The sequence below is a fragment of the Dipteris shenzhenensis genome, chromosome 1 (genome assembly GCF_047967505.1).
Source record: "Dipteris shenzhenensis isolate YYH24624 ecotype China chromosome 1, Dip_SZ_1.0, whole genome shotgun sequence".
Lineage (NCBI taxonomy): Eukaryota > Viridiplantae > Streptophyta > Polypodiopsida > Gleicheniales > Dipteridaceae > Dipteris > Dipteris shenzhenensis.
This window is the reverse complement of record NC_141596.1, coordinates 16,232,103-16,249,475: the sequence shown is the minus strand read 5'-3', so window position 1 is coordinate 16,249,475 and position 17,373 is coordinate 16,232,103.

Here is a 17,373-nt window from a genome sequence, read left to right as displayed (position 1 = left end):
GGGTACTTTCAAATTCGCATTCGGGAGGAAGATCAAAAGAAGACATCATTTGTCACACCTTGGTGAGCTTTTGCTTATAAAGTGATGCCTTTTGGTTTAACCAATGCACCAGCTACATTTCAAAGGTTCATGAGTCAAGTCCTTGAGCCTTACTTGGGAAAGTTCATAAGGGTGTTTTTGGATGATTTTTGTGTTTATTCTCAGTGCATAAATCACATGGAGAAATTAAAGATGGCCTTAGCTAGGATTCATGAAGCAAAAGGGTGTCTAAATCCTAGCAAGTGTCATTTGGCTCAAATAAAAGTAGTCTTGTTGGGGCATATTGTGTTTGAAGAAGGCTTGCAAATGGATTCTGACAAGGTTCAAGTAATCATGGCATTGCCAAATCCTGACAATGTGACGGGTGTTTACAAAATTCTAGGAAAGAGCAAGTATTATCAATGCTTTTGTGATGATTTCACAAAGATAGTGCATCCCATGAACTTGTTGACAAGAAAAGGAGTTTCTTTCCAATGGGGTGTGGAGCAGGAGTCTTTTTAGTAACTTAAGGAGGCCATGAGTAAGGGCCTAATATTGAAGCCCCCTGATTGGTCTCAAGACTTTTATGTAAATCCAAGTGTATCTTTGCATTCAATTGGTCTGTATTGCTACAAAAAGGAGAGGTAGGTAAAATGCAACCCATCTATTATGCCAGCTGATAGCTTACCGAGGTGGAAACAGGGTATGAAGAAATGGAGCAGCAAGTTCTCTCTTTGGTGTTTTCAGTCAGAAAGTTTCGCTTCTGTTTGTTGCCTCCAACGAGGTTTCTTCCTTACCTCTCAGTATGTATTAATATATTTAGTTTGCAAGCCTAATCATGGGGGGAGATTTGCAAAATGGTTGTTAGAGCTTCAAGAGTTCTCTTTCTCTTTTGTCATCACTGAAAATACCACTAGGTCCACTATGGCAGATTTGCTCACAAGATGGGAGGATCTAGGAGAAGAAAAGAAATGTAAGGAGACCATTAAAGATGAAAGGGAGACACCACCAATAACTTTTGTTTTTTATTTTGATGGGGCTTTTAGTCCTTCACGCCAAAAAGGAGCTGGGGTGATGGTCTTGATGAATTCTAAAGGTCAAGAAGTATGGGCAGGAGGATAAGAGCTTCCAAGTATCACAACTAATAATGTAGCTGAGTATAATGCTTTGATTCTTGGTTTGGAGGGTTGTCTTCAAAGTCAAGTTAAAGAATTGGAAGTAAGAGGAGATTCTCAGCTTATTATAAAGCAAATGCAAGGGCATTATAAGACAAGAAGTCCTCATTTGAAGGAGCTTAATCAGAGGGCTATGGCACTATGTAGTCAGTTTGATTTTTGCAAGTTTGTTCATATAAATAGAAAAAAAAATCAAAGGGCAGATGAGTTAGCTACTCAAGCCATTGTAGTACAAGACCGAGGGGTGGTTTCTTTGGTAGACACTGGATGGCCAAAACTGCAAGATGTTTAGCAATATGTGGAATAAGGCATGTTTCCTCGAGGGTTAACTCCACAACAGAAGCAGAGATTGGCGATACTTTTATCATAGGAATTAAATTTCCAAGTCATTCATAAACCTAGGAAAGCATATGGGAATAGGTTTCCTTTCTTGCCTTTTGGCACCACCAAATGGTAAAGGGGTAGAAATTGAGCTTCTAGATCCCATCTATTCATAATTGACATCAAGAAACCAAAATATGAGGAATTTATTCAATATATATTCATAATGAATTTCCTTGGAGAATGCCCTATGAGCATCGAATAAAAAATAGTACTAAAGAACTGGCAATATAGCATTATTGCTAATTGTATGACCAAGTTGGAGATGGTGTGCTTTGACATTTAGTATTAAGTCATGGAAGACAAGTAGTGCTTAGCGAGGCACCTCGAGTAAGAGCAAGTAGCCACTTTGCAGTAGAGCTAATAACACACAAGACCCTACAAGCAGATTGTGGTGGAATACTCTTTTGTCTTACTTCTTGATAAGTTGCATTGAAACTAGCATATGTAGAGGTGTCGATGGATGCACTATAACATTTGCTTATTGTACTACCAGTAAAATAAATGAAAGAATCTAGCTGATGGCTTTCCCTTCCCCTTGCATATCAAAATGCAGTGTTCTATGAATTGGAGGCTCAATTTGTAAGATTATGATGCAGATGAGAAAGAGCAGTGTGGGGGAGAGAAAGAAAAACATCAACAAGTGGATTCTAAAAGACTTATGGGAATGTGTATCTCAAAAAATGGTTCAAAAAGATTTCCCTTTAAATTTTTCCTATATATTTTTTCTAATTTTCCTAACCACCCCCCCCCTGCCCTCCCCCTCCCCTCCCAAGTTTGGTTGTCTAAGTGTTGTCTTTGTTTCCCTTATCTTCCTTATTATTTAGAATTTCTTAGATTACCTTTTTCAAACCTTTAATTTTTCCTTCCTTTCTTAAATGCTCTAAGGTTTTAGATTCATTTCCACTTTCACATTTATTGCCCCTAGTATTAAGTTCAAAATTTTACTCCTATTATTTCTCGTGTTAACCTTCACTGTTTAAAATACCCTAATCTTTTAATAAAAAGTGCTCCAACTTTTAAATCTTCCTCCTACCTTTTACCTTCTTCTCCCTCCCTTAAAGCGTAATTTCAAAATTTAGCTTTTTAAGTCTGTTGTGTGAGCAACTATTTTTTTGTGATCTCGATAACAAGGGAGGGGTGTCTATGACACCTGTCTTCCCAACCAAGTTAAAATATGGTTCTTATCATTTTTCTTGTTGGATGGTCTTGTTTAAAATACCCTAATCTTTTAATAAAAAGTGCTCCAACTTTTAAATCTTCCTCCTACCTTTTACCTTCTTCTCCCTCCCTTAAAGCGTAATTTCAAAATTTAGCTTTTTAAGTCTGTTGTGTGAGCAACTATTTTTTTGTGATCTCGATAACAAGGGAGGGGTGTCTATGACACCTGTCTTCCCAACCAAGTTAAAATATGGTTCTTATCATTTTTCTTGTTGGATGGTGGCAAGTATGCTGACTCCCCTCTTCAATCAAAGTGATGCTTGCCACGACTTATCAAAGCGCAACCTTTTGAACAATTGTACATTCTATAAATTTTTATGCCCACCTCTCATTGACCTTTTGATAAAACTTTAGCGTTCAATACATTTCATTAATGACAATTACTCTCTCTTTTGAGCTACATTGTTTTCATTTCATTATGGAAAGGGGTCTTGTGAGTCTAAAACACACACATAATGTTTCCCCTGCAACTTTGGATGGTTGCACATAGTACATTTAATTCATTAAGGCCTTCTAGCCTCTTGACTCACTTCTTTGCTCGTTGAGCAATTCTCTCTTTCCCACTTACCTTTTCGATCTTACTCTTCTAGCCCTAATAATTCCCATAGTAGCCCCTAAAAGAAATCTCCTATCCCAATTAATTCCTAGGTCTGCCCCACTGGTATTACTTAACTTTCTACCTACCATAGACCTCTTCTTAAACAATTGCCTTCGCTTGTCGAATTTCAAACTCACCATACTCTAATACATCCCTTCCACTTCTTAAACAACACTTCTATTCCTCTTCGGGTAGATAGTAGGTCATCACACTAGGTGATGACCTACTGTCTCACCTAGTGTGTTGTATCCTACTGGGGTTAAGTTGGGTACACACACACACACACACACACACACACACACACACACACACTTACTATCCCTTTTCCCACTTTACATTCACTTTACTTTTTATCCCTTCCCCCTATTTATTTCCATGTTTAATTTCCCCCCCCCTTTCCTTCTTTTCCTTCCTTCCCCCCATCCCCTCTCTAATTTTCCCCTAGTTCTCTCCTTTATTCCCCCCTAATTTTGCTTAAATATCCCTTTAAAGTTTTCCTATATATTTTTCCTAATTTTCCTAACCCCCCCGCCCTCCCCCTCCCCTCCCAAGTTTGGTTGTTTAAGTGTTGTCTTATGACTTGTTTCCCTTATCTTCCTCATTATTTAGAATTTCTTAGATTACCTTTTGCAAACCTTTAATTTTTCCTTCCTTTCTTAAATGCTCTAAGGTTTTAGACTCATTTCCACTTTCACGTTTATTGCCCCTAGTCTTAAATTCAATTTATTACTCCTATCATTTCTCATGTTAGCCTTCATTGTTTAAAATACCCTAATCTTTTAATAAAAAGTGCTCCAACTTTTAAATCTTCCTCCTCCCTCCTTTAAAGCATGATTTGAAAATTTAGCTTTTTAAGTCTGTTGTGTGAGCAACTATTTTTATTGTGATCCCAATAACAAGGGAGGGGTGTCTATGACACCTGTCTTCCCAACCAAGTTAAAATATGGTTCTTATCATTTTTCTTGTTCGATGGTGGTAGGTATGTAGACTCCCCTCTTTAATAAAAGTGATGCCTGCCATGACTTATCAAAGCACCTCCTAACTATTGTGACTGCCTAACTTACCCCGCCTCTATGACTACCTCCTCTACAAATTACACGATTGGGCTCTCGACTAAAGCCCAACAATCCGACTATCTTACGTAACCTTTTTCAAAAGCCTCCTTCCACATCTCTTCTCCCACCTGCTCCTACACATGTCACTATACTCCTACACCCCTGCTACTATGATCTATCTCGCTACCTTCTAGACGTGCTCTTAGTACTCACTACGCACTGTTGTGGCTGGCAGGGTCTTCTGCCTTTGCCCACTACAGTCTGCAATTTCACTGTTGCCCCTCGCTATTGGCTGTTACACACATGCCCCACCCTACTACTGGCTACTCTACCTGCCAATGTTTGATACTCTGTCCATATCTGCTTCTCCAGCTTTTGAAATTATGATGTGCCTTGCAACCCATGTGGATATCTCTAGACTCTGATAGCAAACTCTCATCCCCTCCACAAGCCCCTCTGGCGTCCTATTACTCCATAACTTCTTGATTGTCAGCCACATTGCCTACTTTGCCTTGACTATCGCCCATGCCAGCTTCTCTCTACCTATGCTATCTTTTACACTGAAAACACATGCTCTCTATGCAGTCCATTACTAATGCACAATTTCAAAGGTTTTTTGCTTTCTCCTATGTTATTTTTACTTTTATTTTCATGCTCTTTTTCTTTGCACTAAAATTGTTTATTTATTTATTTTTTAAAATCTTCACACTATTATATCTCTAACGATAATCATTATTTCTTCCCTATACTTTTATATCTTATTTAACTATAACCTTTATATATGCCTTTCTTCTATAATTTTGCCTCTATTACCTTTCCTTTATTTCTATGCATCTGTTATGGCTTTTTTTATTTTTTCATTATCATTACCTTCTACCCCCTTTTTATTTTCACAAAACCTTTTTTCATTATCTATGCTTTAATTTTTTTCACTATCCCTTCCCCCCATTGCACCTCCAGATCTTTTTCTATGTTTTCCTTCTCAATTTCTTTTGAATTCTTACTTCTTCTAATGAAATTAACCTTCTATTCTCTGTGTCAGTCAGTCAGTCTGTCTGTCTGTCTCTCTCACTCCCCCTCTCTCTAATTTCCTCCTCACTACTTACCCCTGTCTTTATCCTCTCTCTCAAACCTCACCCTCTCTCTCTAGCCTCACCCTCTTTCTCTATCCCCTCCACTTTTTTTTCTCTCTCTATACCCTTGCACCCACCCACCCCTGCTACCTTCTCTCTCTCTCTATCATCTCTCTTCTTTCCCTCTCTACTTACCCCCTCTCTCTATTTTTCCCTCTACTCTATCTTTCTCACTCTACCTCCCTTCCTCTCTCTCTCTCTCTCTCTCTCTCTCTCTCACTCGATATTTAGTTTCTCTTACTAAACTACACTTCTAACTACACTACTTAACGTAACTACACTCTTAACTTCACTCCCTAACCTAACTACTCTCCCTAATGTATCTACTCTACCTAACCACCCTCCCTGACTATTTTATTCCCTTGATCCCTTGATTGTCTTGTTCCCTTAACCCCCTCTGACTATCTCTCTTCCTCGATTGCCTCACTCCCCCGATTCCTTTGCCTACATAAAGCCCTACCTCCAACCCTTCCCTCCCACTTCCAAAGACTCCTAGCTCACCACTACCATAGCCTGTGACCTCTTTCTTTGTGCCATGTCGCCAAGCTTTGTTGCCTCCTGTGTCTACCACCCCACCTGTCCCCATCATCTTCCCTAATGCTGCCCCTATCTCCCTACTCTCCTTCCTCCAGTGTGGCCTATAGCCTACATACCTCGCCTTTTACTCCACCAACCCTCCTATTTGACCATCCTACCACCCCTGCCTTCTGCCCTGCATCCCTTGTCATCTCCTGCTGGCCTCTCTAGAATTTGCTTCCCTTCACCTTGCTATCACGCCTACATATCAGGCTCATTGGGCTCAATATTTTCATCAATAGATGATCCATCATCTACCCTTAATGGTGTACCTATGTGATGCAATCATTGATGATGCAATTAGGAAAGTGTAGCATCATCAATGAATGTCACATAGTATTCAGCCCTACCTAATGATTGTGTAGGCATGTGACCACATACGCCTGAATATACCAGATCAAGCTTTTGAAGCTCTTTCTTTCCCCTTATTTTATGGGCTGATCTTGTATGCTTCCCATAGAGACAATGCTCACCAATTTCAAAATCAGAAAACTCAAATGCATACATAACCCAAACGGTATAAGAGTTTTATTTCATTCTTTCTCATGTGCCCCAACTGGCAAGGCCACAAACAAGTGATTGGTTGCTTGGTTACTGCAACAATGTGATCAGAGACCCCTTACACATGTAAGGAATACAATGTCCCACACGTGGCACCCTTGCAAAAACCATAGATCCCTTCTAAAATTTCCAACTTTGAAAGCCATAGGTGGTCTGAAAACCAGCATCATGTAGCTGACCCATTGAAATGAGACTCTTGGTCAGCTTAGGCACATGTCTCACATTTTTTAACAGATTGTGGACCCATTTGCAAAAGAAAAATTTATGTAACCTACTCCCACTATGTCACATGCATAGTTATTTCCAAGATGCACACAACCAGACTTTCCACTATCATCAACGGAGAACCATTCCTTGTGGGGTGTAACATGGAATGAAGTGCCAAAATCCTAAATCCAATCCTAGAAATATGCATCATATGAATTGGTAAGAAACTGTGCAAGTAGACTAGACTTGAAGAGAATGTCATTGTCACTATGATCAGTGACTGCATTAATCTCCTCGATCTTCACTTTTCCTTTGTCTTACCTTAGACTCTCTTCCTTCATATTTGCACCCCAATTTGCATTCTTTTCCTTATCCTTTTACTCTCTTCTTATCTTGTAGCAATCCTTTTTCATGTGGCCCTTCTTGCCACAATGGTAACACCCAATCTTCCATGCCCTAGATTGTTGGCTACAAGACTTTCCTCTTTCTTGGGACTTGCCCTTGAACTGTGATCTGCTACTTTGCACATTTAAGGTTTCATCTTGCTTGTTGCCATCCATAGACTTCCATCTAATCTCCTCAGCCAACAAGCTACCCACAACATCATCAAACTTTAGTACTCCACTAGGTGTAGAGTTACTAATAGTAGATGTATGGAAGGTATCCCATGAGGATGGCAATGAATATAAGAGGAATATTGCCTTTGTCTTTGTGCCAAAATTCAGCTCCTGAGGCTGAAGCTGGCTGAAACTAATATTGAATTCATTGAAGTGAGAGAAATGGAGACCCTTTCCTTCAACTGTAGCTCAAACAAGCTCTTCATGAGGTAAACTTTATTAGAGGTAGTTTCATTCTCATACGCGACACATGATTTCTTTCACGAATCTTCCGTAGTCTTCTCATTTACTATTGTGAATTACAAGGAGAAGCCAAGGAGTACAGGGAGGACAGCAAGCCATAGGGTGGAAACATTATAAGAGCAACCTTGTTCATGGGCGGTGGCTCCATGACAGGCATGTGGCTATAAATGGTAACGATGGGGCACATACAAAAAGAAGAGAGGGGTTTTGGCTAGGCTAGGGTTTGATTAGGGGGTGGGGATTTCATTAGGGCCATGGTTAGTGGGGTTAGTATGTAAAACGTTAATGTGTAAGGGATGATGTGGGAGGGTTAGGTAGGGGGATGATATGAGGTAGGCGAGGCTAGAAATTTTGAGAGAACATGCTTGCTAATGGAACACAAGGTTGAGGCATACACAAAGGTCTATAAATAGAGATGATAGAAAGAGGGGCACTTGTGGTTATACAAGATTAAATGATGAAGAGGGGATGTGCTAATAATCTAAAAAAGGGGGGGGGGGGATTGGGCAAAAATTATATAGTTAATTACTATAAGGAATGTAAAAATCACGTAGTTAATTAAGATAAAGTGTTTTGGTTTCTTAGCGAGGTAGAGGAGTAAGTTAACTAGGTATGATGTATCAGAAGTAAACAAGACCAAGTAGGTTGGGTAGCTAGGTTAGGTAGGAGAATTAGTTAGAAAGGGAGCAAAGGAGTATAGGAGAATTAGTTGGAATCGGTTAGGGGTTGGGAAAAAGAGGGTAAGAGCACGAGGGGGAAAAAAACAATTAATTAAAATGCACAAAATAATGAATTAACTCGGGGGAGGTCCCAGAGCTTAGGGGGGTAAATGCATAGAGGATGATGTCCATGTGTGTGTACATGTGGTCGGTGGGATATGTGCATTTGTAGAGTATAACTATTCTATATAGTGGTAATTTGTGTGTGTGTGTGTGTGTGAACAAATGTATAAGGAGGGTGTGTGTGTGAGTGTTTGTGAACAAATGTATGAGTGAAAATGTGTGTGTGTGTGTGTGTACTTGCCCCCTCACTCAGGGAACACCACATGATGGAAGCAGGACACCCATCAAGTGGTGTCCCGCCCCGCACCCAAAAAGTCAAAAGAAGAAGCCTCTTATAAGTGTTTTGCCAAAGGGATTATATCATAAGTTTTACCAATTGGATATTTCTTTTATGATCTTCAAGTTGTTCAATGGAATTAGACAAATGACAAAATTTCCATAGCTATCTTAAAATAATCACGGCGGACAAGGCACAACGATTATGTAGTTATGACAATTCCAACAAAAAGTAAAACTTGCGAGGGATAAATCCCTCTTGAAGCAAAATTGTACAAGAACCTCATTCTTGATAAGGTTTAGCGAGGCACGTGGCTGATCGCATGTGGCAAACCCATGCAAGGTTTACCAAAATGGCACATGGTTAACCCAGCCAAGGGTTAACAAAGTTTGGGTGTGTGTGTTTAAAAAATACAACCTTTTAATGACACACCACACAAAGATCAAATAAAGGCACATAAGAAAATTTTCACTATATAGTTGTACATGAATTATGCGTAAAATTGGTAAAAGTGTCAAATCCCGCAACGGCAGGTAATCCAAGCTCCAAGGTCAGGGTCCACTCACCTGCCACCATCTAGACAAAACAATGTGTTAGAACATCATAGTTTTGTGAGGGAAGACATGTAGTTCTTGTAAACCCTAGCTTGTTACCACTTATACCATAGAGCAAGACACCTATCAAGATTCTAAAATGATTAAAAAAGATGGGGCATCAAAAATTACAATTAACAAGGGGGGATTCTACATCCATACAAGAGATAGTTAGATTCTTTTCTTTAAAAAAGATACAAGGGGGGTAATCGACAACCTTATAAATGAAAGAAAAAGATTAATGGAACTTGTTGTAAATTGGGGGGTAGCACCCATAATGAACAGAACCACGGCGGGTATTCCACACCCCTGATTAACATTTTTGGTAGAAGGTGGAGAACCTCTTTGCTATCCCCAATTAAAGACAAGGTAAAAAAATTAAGTCCACTTGTAGTCCATAAACAATTTAAAAAAAACTTAGAAAATGAGTCCATTAACCAATGTATGAAGCACAAGGTTTGATATGATTATTATAAAGATTGAAAAAAGATTTTTTACCTAAGAATATACAAAATAACATACCCATTAAGTAGATATGTGACATACATATCCATAATTATATATATATACACACACACATACTTTTTTTTTGCCGAAAAAACAGTGCTAATTATATTACTTCGAGAACAAAATACAAGAGGTCAGCTTATAGCTGACGGGCTGCGTTCACAAACCGGACGCAGCCCTAAAAGGTAGCATAATAAATCATACTCTCACGGAGGGATATGCTGAGTGTGAATGAACAGCCATCGGGGTGGTGAGTACTGCCACCGAAGGCCCTGCGTAGTCTGCTCGAAGAAGAGGCTCTGAGTGTCCCAAGCCTGGAGGAAGCGTCTCCGCTTCTCCTGACCAGCCCGGGAGTCTCCCTGAATCTGGTCCCACTGGCCTCTGAGGGTATGAATAATCTCACTCCAAATCTCCGCCATGATCTGGGCAGTCGATAAGGAGGTGCCACCGAGGATCTGCGCGCAGCACGAGGTCCAGATGTGCCATCCTGTAATGCTACTGATAATCTCCCAGACTGGTTGCCTCTCCCGAACTCCTGTATCAGCCTCTGCTAGGTGCTGTGGGATACCCTCGAGCGGCCCCCACGTCCCCTGTGTGATAAGGAAAGTGGGGTCCTACTGGCATGCCTCGAACAAGTGATGAAGACCAGGTGCGGTGCTGCACCAACAGAACGCGCCCCAAGTGATCACTCCTAGCTCTGGTGCTGCGCGAGTAAGAAGCCCGAGGGTCCACCTCCACACTTCCTGGGCGCGCGTGCAGCTCCACAGGCAGTGTTTTGGTGACTCCTCATCCGCATGGCAAATCTGACAGCAACCATCCTGGCCTATCTGCCTCAACCAGCTCCCCACTGGAAGACCTTTGTGGGCAAGAAGCCATAGGAAGTATGAGATCTTCCGTGGCCGCCAGCTCTCCCACAAGGCCTTCTAGAATGCCTGCAAAAAGAACCTGGAAATACCCTGTGCGTACCAGCTAGGTCGCTGGGTGGGGGGGCGGCTCTGCATCCTCCCGAGAACTCGCCTGCCCAGAGTCGTGCTGTAAGCGAAGAAGGAAGTCGGCCCCTGTCCTGTCACAATCTCTGGCCACCACCACTCTCCTGGGTCCCACTCAAGCTCTGACAAGGCCCGCCCCTCCCAGAGCCAAAGACGCCAAAGCTGCAACTGGTCCTGCTCGATACTAGGGTCGATACGCCAGACCTTCCCCAGAAGGCCTACGACGCTAACCCTCTGCCACGGGAGTAGGGGGTCGATGAGCGCATCCTCTCTCCTGAGTCGTCCATCCCCTGAAACCGCAAAGAAGGCGATAGAGGAGTCATCCAAACGTCCTGCGACCACCAGTGGGATGCCACGGGGGGTGAACTGTCCCAGCCAACGGGTGTCTCCAGGCATGAGGACCTGAGGCTCAGGTGGAGCCAACCAAGCGGCTGGGATCGCTCCGTCAATCTCCGTGCGTCTCGCCTGGACTCCGCGTGCACCTTCAGTTGCGTCTGCAAGATCAGTCATCTCCAGATGTCTGTACATATCCCTCCAGCCCCCTCATCCAGCCATCCCACCTGATATGTGATCTCTCCCCCAACTGAAGGCCCTCGGCGTCTCTGACCTGCCCATTCCAGACGAGCGGCTGGCGATCGATCTCCTCCTGACAGCTGGGCTGGGACTGAATGAGACTGAGACGGAGCCGCCTCCAAACCATGAGGAGGCTACGAACGAGTGGGGAACGGGGCTGAGTGAGCGGGGCAGAAGTGAAGATCTACCTGAGGGACGGTAGCCACTCTCCACCTCGGTGCGGGACACAAGAGCCTACTCCCTGCTGAAGTAACATCTTCCACGTCTGCCCCCCCGGGGTCAAACCGCGGATGACAAGCTTGCCTAACAAGGCCTGACTCTGAAGCTCTGGATCGATAACCCCCAGGCCACCCTCAGCCTGCGGAAGAATGACTGTCTGCCAAGCAACCCTGGCTCTGGTATCTCTAAGACCATCCTCCCCAGACCAAAGGAAGTTCCGAACCAACCTCCTGAGCTGTGCCACGCTGGATCTCGAGAAGCACCAGCAGGAAGCCACATACCAAGCCGTGGCTAGAAGGACCTGGTTAACTACCAGGGCACGACCTGCAAGAGACAGCTTAGCAGTGCTCCAGAAAGCCAGCTTCCGTCGGATGGAGTCTAGCACCGGGAGAAACTGCTGAGCTGGCGTGATGTCTAGGCCAACCTGGAAGCCAAGGTAACTAGCTGTCTGTCCCCGTGGAATCCATCTGAAACCCAGAAATCGCCCCCACTGAGAACACGCCCCAGGGTCTGTGAGAAAACCAACTGACTTGTTCCAGTTGATTTTCGCACCAGCGGCCGAGCAGAAGACCTCCAGGGCCATCCGCACCCTCTCTAGCATCCTCTCATCATCCTGGACATAAAGGGCTGTATCATCTGCGTACTCCGAGTCCAGAAGCTCCGTGTCCTCCCGAAGTGGAAGGCGAACGCCCTGGATCCCGGTAGACCTCGCCCGAAGGTAGTAAGTCATGGCCTCGGCGAAGAAAAGAAACAGGTAAGGAGCAAGGGGGCAACCCTGACGCACTGATCTCTCCAAGCTAAAGCGCTCACCCATCCTGCCTCCAATGATGACCCTGCTAGACGCTGTCTTGTACAAAGCTGAGATACCCTGAATCCAACCTGTCGGGAAACCTAGCCGCTCCAGAGTCCCCTCCAAAAAGGACCAGTCCACGCGATCGTAGGCCTTCTCAAAGTCGAGAAGTAGAATGGCAAGGTGTGATCCACTGTGCTGAGCCCACTCCGCCGCCTCTGAAAAGGTGAAGACATTATCCAGGATACTGCGATCCTGGACAAAGCCTGTCTGAGTGTCATGAATGAGGTCTGGGAGTAGAGGCCGAACTCTGGCACTGATCATCTTGGCGAGGATTTTGTAGGCGGTAGTAAGGAGAGTGATCGGACGCCACTGGCGGATCTCCTGTCTATCTCCTCCCTTCAGGATGAGGCAAATCAGTCCCGAAGAGAGGCTCTCTGGCATCAAACCGTTGCTGAAAATCCCCTACAGAGCTGCAAGGAGGGGCTGATGGATCTGGTCCCAGAAGGAGGTGAAGAATGCTCAGGAAAGCCCATCCTCTCCTGGGCATTTCTGTTCGTCGATAGCCATCAAGGCCTCCAGCATCTCATCCGAGGTAAACGGCGCCAACAACATCGCCTGCATGCTAGGTTGGACCAGGGATGGAATGTGCCTCCACACCTCCTCCCGGGCACGACTAGCACGAGGGGCAAGCGGCTCCTGCTGGAAGAGGGTCCTGTAGAAGTCAGTGGCCAACCCCAGGACCTCCCCCGGCTCCGTAACGATGTGACCATCCGCTGTCCTGAGACTCCGAAGCTGATCACCTACAGCTCTCTGGCCATGCGTCCTGAAGAACTCCCTGCACATCCGGTCACCCTTCCGGGCCCAGAAAGAGAGAGAGGCGTGATAGGAAAACTCTGAGCGTCGCTGGAGTGTCTCCTCCAGGAGGGCTCTGGCTCGAAGGGCCTGGATCCGAAGCTCCTCCGAGCCCGGGGAAGCCTGCTGGAGTCGCTGAATGGATGCGAGGTCCCTCCGAAGAGCTCTCTCTCTATTCCACCAATCCTGTCGAACCTGTAGGGCTGCTAGCTGGCAGATCTGGCTGGACTCCTGCAGAGCCTGCGCAACTGAGTCCACCAAATCCGTACACTCCCCCCAATCTCTGTCCCAAAGACTGCAAATACTGCTATGCACGTCCTCCCTCGAGAAAATGGAATCGGGAATCCTGCATGACCGGGGGGGAAGGGTTTGGGCTGCCGAATCTAATGAGAGGAGTACCGGCGCATGGTCAGAAAGTGTCGTCCCTGGAACTATACCCGCCTGACCGCCTCTACTGATGGCCCAATCACTGACATAGAATCTATCAAGCCTCTCCAGGAGTCTGCCTCCTTCCCTGCGGAAGCCCCAAGAGAAGTCCAGGCTCCCGTGCCAACGCCAGAAGGACGGGTCTATCCAACTGTCCCTACCTCCTGTCGCAAAGATGAAGGAGTCCCAAGCTGACTGCTCTGCCTGAGCCATACCTGTGAACTCCGGACCTCTGCCCTGCTGGTCCTCCAGTGTCTCCAGATTGTTGAAGTCACCTCCAACAATCCAGGAATCCATGTCTGGAAGAATCCCTGTAAGTGTCCTCCAGAAAGTGGCTCTGCATCGGAGGTCTATAGGAGCGTAAATGTTGAGTATTCCAATTTTGGATCCCTCCAAATCCAGGCCTACCCAAAGGGCTCGGCCTGGGATCAACGTGCCATGACCGAAAACTCCCTGGGCTAACTGCTCGCACACGGAGGTACAGACACCCCCACTCCTCCCCTGTGCGCCGATCGAGGGCTCCCAGTAAGTGTAGGAACGTCCAGGGAGAACCTTCCCGCAACTACGGGAATGAGCCGCAGAGAGCTTGTGCTCCTGGAGCAGAAGTACATCCAAACGACCAATCACTGCAGGCTGAAGTTCCTGTCGCAAAATGAGCTTCCTGGGACCACGGGTGCCGGAAGAGTGAAACCCGTTCACATTCCAGGATACGAGGTGTAGGCTCATGGAGAGGGATGGGGGGCTGCGAACAACTGTCTGCTCGCGGTCGAAGTCGATGAAGACTCAGACATGTCGGAGTGAGGCGCTGCCGCTTATGAGAAGGTTTGGAGGGGGAGACGGGATCGTCCTACCCGTCCTTCAACACCTTCAACAAAGGCGAGAGGCCTTTGGTGCCATGAACAAATGCTTTCTCGAGCCAGCTCGAGATCTCTGAAGTGGTCATCCCATAGAAGGTTCGGAGTTTCTGATGGGACCAAGCTTTGACATCCTGGGGGAGAGGCCATGACAGGGTAGGTCTGAGGATCACAATCAGTCGGAAGCGTTTGGCGGCGCAACGCCACCACAGGCGCACATCGCCCTCGGACCACTGAGTTTCGAGAAGCTGCCCACCGGACGGGCCTATCCAGGAACAAACCTGGGCGTGTGTCTGCTCTCTGAGCGCCTCCCAAACCGAGTCGTCTGTCCAGGTCTCGGTGCCATCGCTGAGGAACGTGAAGGCGAAGCTAGGGCCATCCCTAGGGGCCAAGGCGACATTCTTCCCATCCGCCCCTTTGCGGAGCAGGAAGATGCTGATGTCGAGATAAGCCGGGAAGGTCCCAAGGTCGGCCACGTCCAAGTAGTCCCAGGGGCCAGATCTGTAAAAGTCTCGAGGAAGCGCTCTCTCCTGAAGCTGAGACCCATCAGAGTCTGACACTGCGGGGCTAGCAGCCATGGAAGCCTGCTCCAGTGGTGGTGTAGACTCCGGGTGTCCTGCCAGCGGGGGGGGAGGGGGAGGAGGCTGAGGGGTAGGCGACTCGAGCTCCACGGAGGCGACTGGCGGAGCAAGTGGAGGAGGCGGAGCGGGGGCTGCCCTCGGCTGGGAGGCCGATGGTGCAGCTAACATTGTAGAGGAGTCGAGGGGAGCGGAGGGAGGGGGGGGATGGGGACGCCTCTGGAGCTGGGGCTGAGAGGGAGGAGGAGGAGACTGAGGAGGAAGAGATGGGGGCTGAGGCTGCGGGTCGGGCGAAGGGAGGGAAAACTGGGGAAGGGACTGGGACTGAGTGGAAAGGGGCGGGGGAGCGGGAGAAAGGGGGATCTGAGGCTGTGAAGGGCGGGCTGCCGTCGACAAAGAAGCTCTCCCAGGTCCCTGGGGCGGCTGCCTGTCAGGTCTCTGGGGTGCTGCTGTCGGAAGGGTAACCTCTGCCTCCTTGCCTTTATCCGAGATCTTCTTGTTCTTTCCTCTTTTCCTTCTAACCTCGGTCCAACCACCCACTAACTCTGGACCGGGCTCCGCCTGCCTCGGCTCCTCCTGACGTGACTGTCCGGGGGGGCGGAGGGGGCGGAGGAGGCGGGGGCGGGGGGGGTCGAGAAGAGCTGGCGAAGCGTGGGCACGCAGCCGCCAAGTGCCCAAAGCTGTGGCACCTCAGGCACTGACCTGGCTGTCCGGTGACTATCATGCTCTGGGTGATGCTGCCGGCATCTGTCACAATCTCGATCACTGCAGGGAGGGTCGCAGGGTCTGCCACAGCCACTCGGACTCGGGGGGCTCCTGCCGTGGTCACCGCATCGGCGAAAGTGTCGTGCATAACCCATCCAAAATGGGAGCCCAAGTCCCTGACAATCGGCCGCAGCTCAGCAGCAAGCCCTGGAAAAACTAATGTCACTGGGTGGCGAGGTATACAGAACCGAACATCAAAATCTGCTGCGCTGAATCCACGGTACCACGGGACTATCATGATAATCTTTCCATCCACCGATGTGGGGGAACCGGCAATCAAGTTGCTCGCAGCTTTCTCATTGGAGAGTTTGAGCCAGAAGATGCCCCTTCCCATAAGGGCCACCTCCTCAATATGGCCATCCTCTAACAGGAGAGTGGACTGGAGCCAGTCCCTGATGGCTGCTCTGGAGGGAGAGTGTCCAATGACTCTACCGTAAACAGAGGTACGGGCAAAGTCAGTGGCAACCTCCTGCACACGAGATGATTGTTGCTTTGTCAGGATAACGCGGTAGGCATCTGGAGAGGGAGGGTCCGACTGGGCCTCCGGATCCGGGCAGGGGGCCGCCATACCGCCAAGACTAACTGCAAGCTTCCGATGAAGAACAGGCTGCCACCCCAAAAGGGGAGACGAAGCGGGAGGGTGGCGCCTGGGTGTGGAAGGGATGGTGGCGGAGGCGGAGGGTGGAGGCGGGGTGGAGAAGTGAAGCAGAAGGGCGGGCGAAGCGAAGTGAGTGAGCGGGGCGGGGGTCAGGGCGAGGCGGGGTGAAGGGTACGGGGTAGGCGGGTGGCACGGGAGGGCGGGGGGGGGGCGGGGTTGGTGTGGCGGGGGCGGAGGGGTGAAACGGAGGGCGGGGGAGCGGAGTGGAGGCGGGGGGGGGGGGCGGAAAGGGCGAGTGGAGCGGAAAGGAAGCGGGGGGGAGCGGAATGGAGGCGAGGGGGGGCGGAAAGGCGGAATGGGCGGAGCGGCGGGTGAAGGCGCGGGGGACGGGGGGAGCGGGATGGAAGGCGGGAGAGCGAGGGGGTCGGGTGGGGTGAGCGAGGCGAGTGAGCGAGGGGGCGGGTCGGGTGAGCGAGGGGGGCGGGTGAGCGATAGCGGGCGGGGGGCGAGGGTGGAGAGGCAGGGGGCGGGGGATGGGAGGCGGGCGAGCGAGGCGGGGGGATGGGAGGCGGGTGAGCGAGGCGGCGGGTGAGGGGGAGAGCGAACGGGAGGCGAGGCGGAGAGACAGGGGGCGGGGGTGGTCGCGGCGGGGGGGGGGGGGGGCTAGGGAGTGGAGGTAGCGAAAGCGATGGGGGGGAGGGAAGCTCGCAGGAGTTGTTTGCAAGCAGTTCTAATGCGCTATGCCTATCACGTTTCTACCCTTTGTTGAATGGAGCTTTACA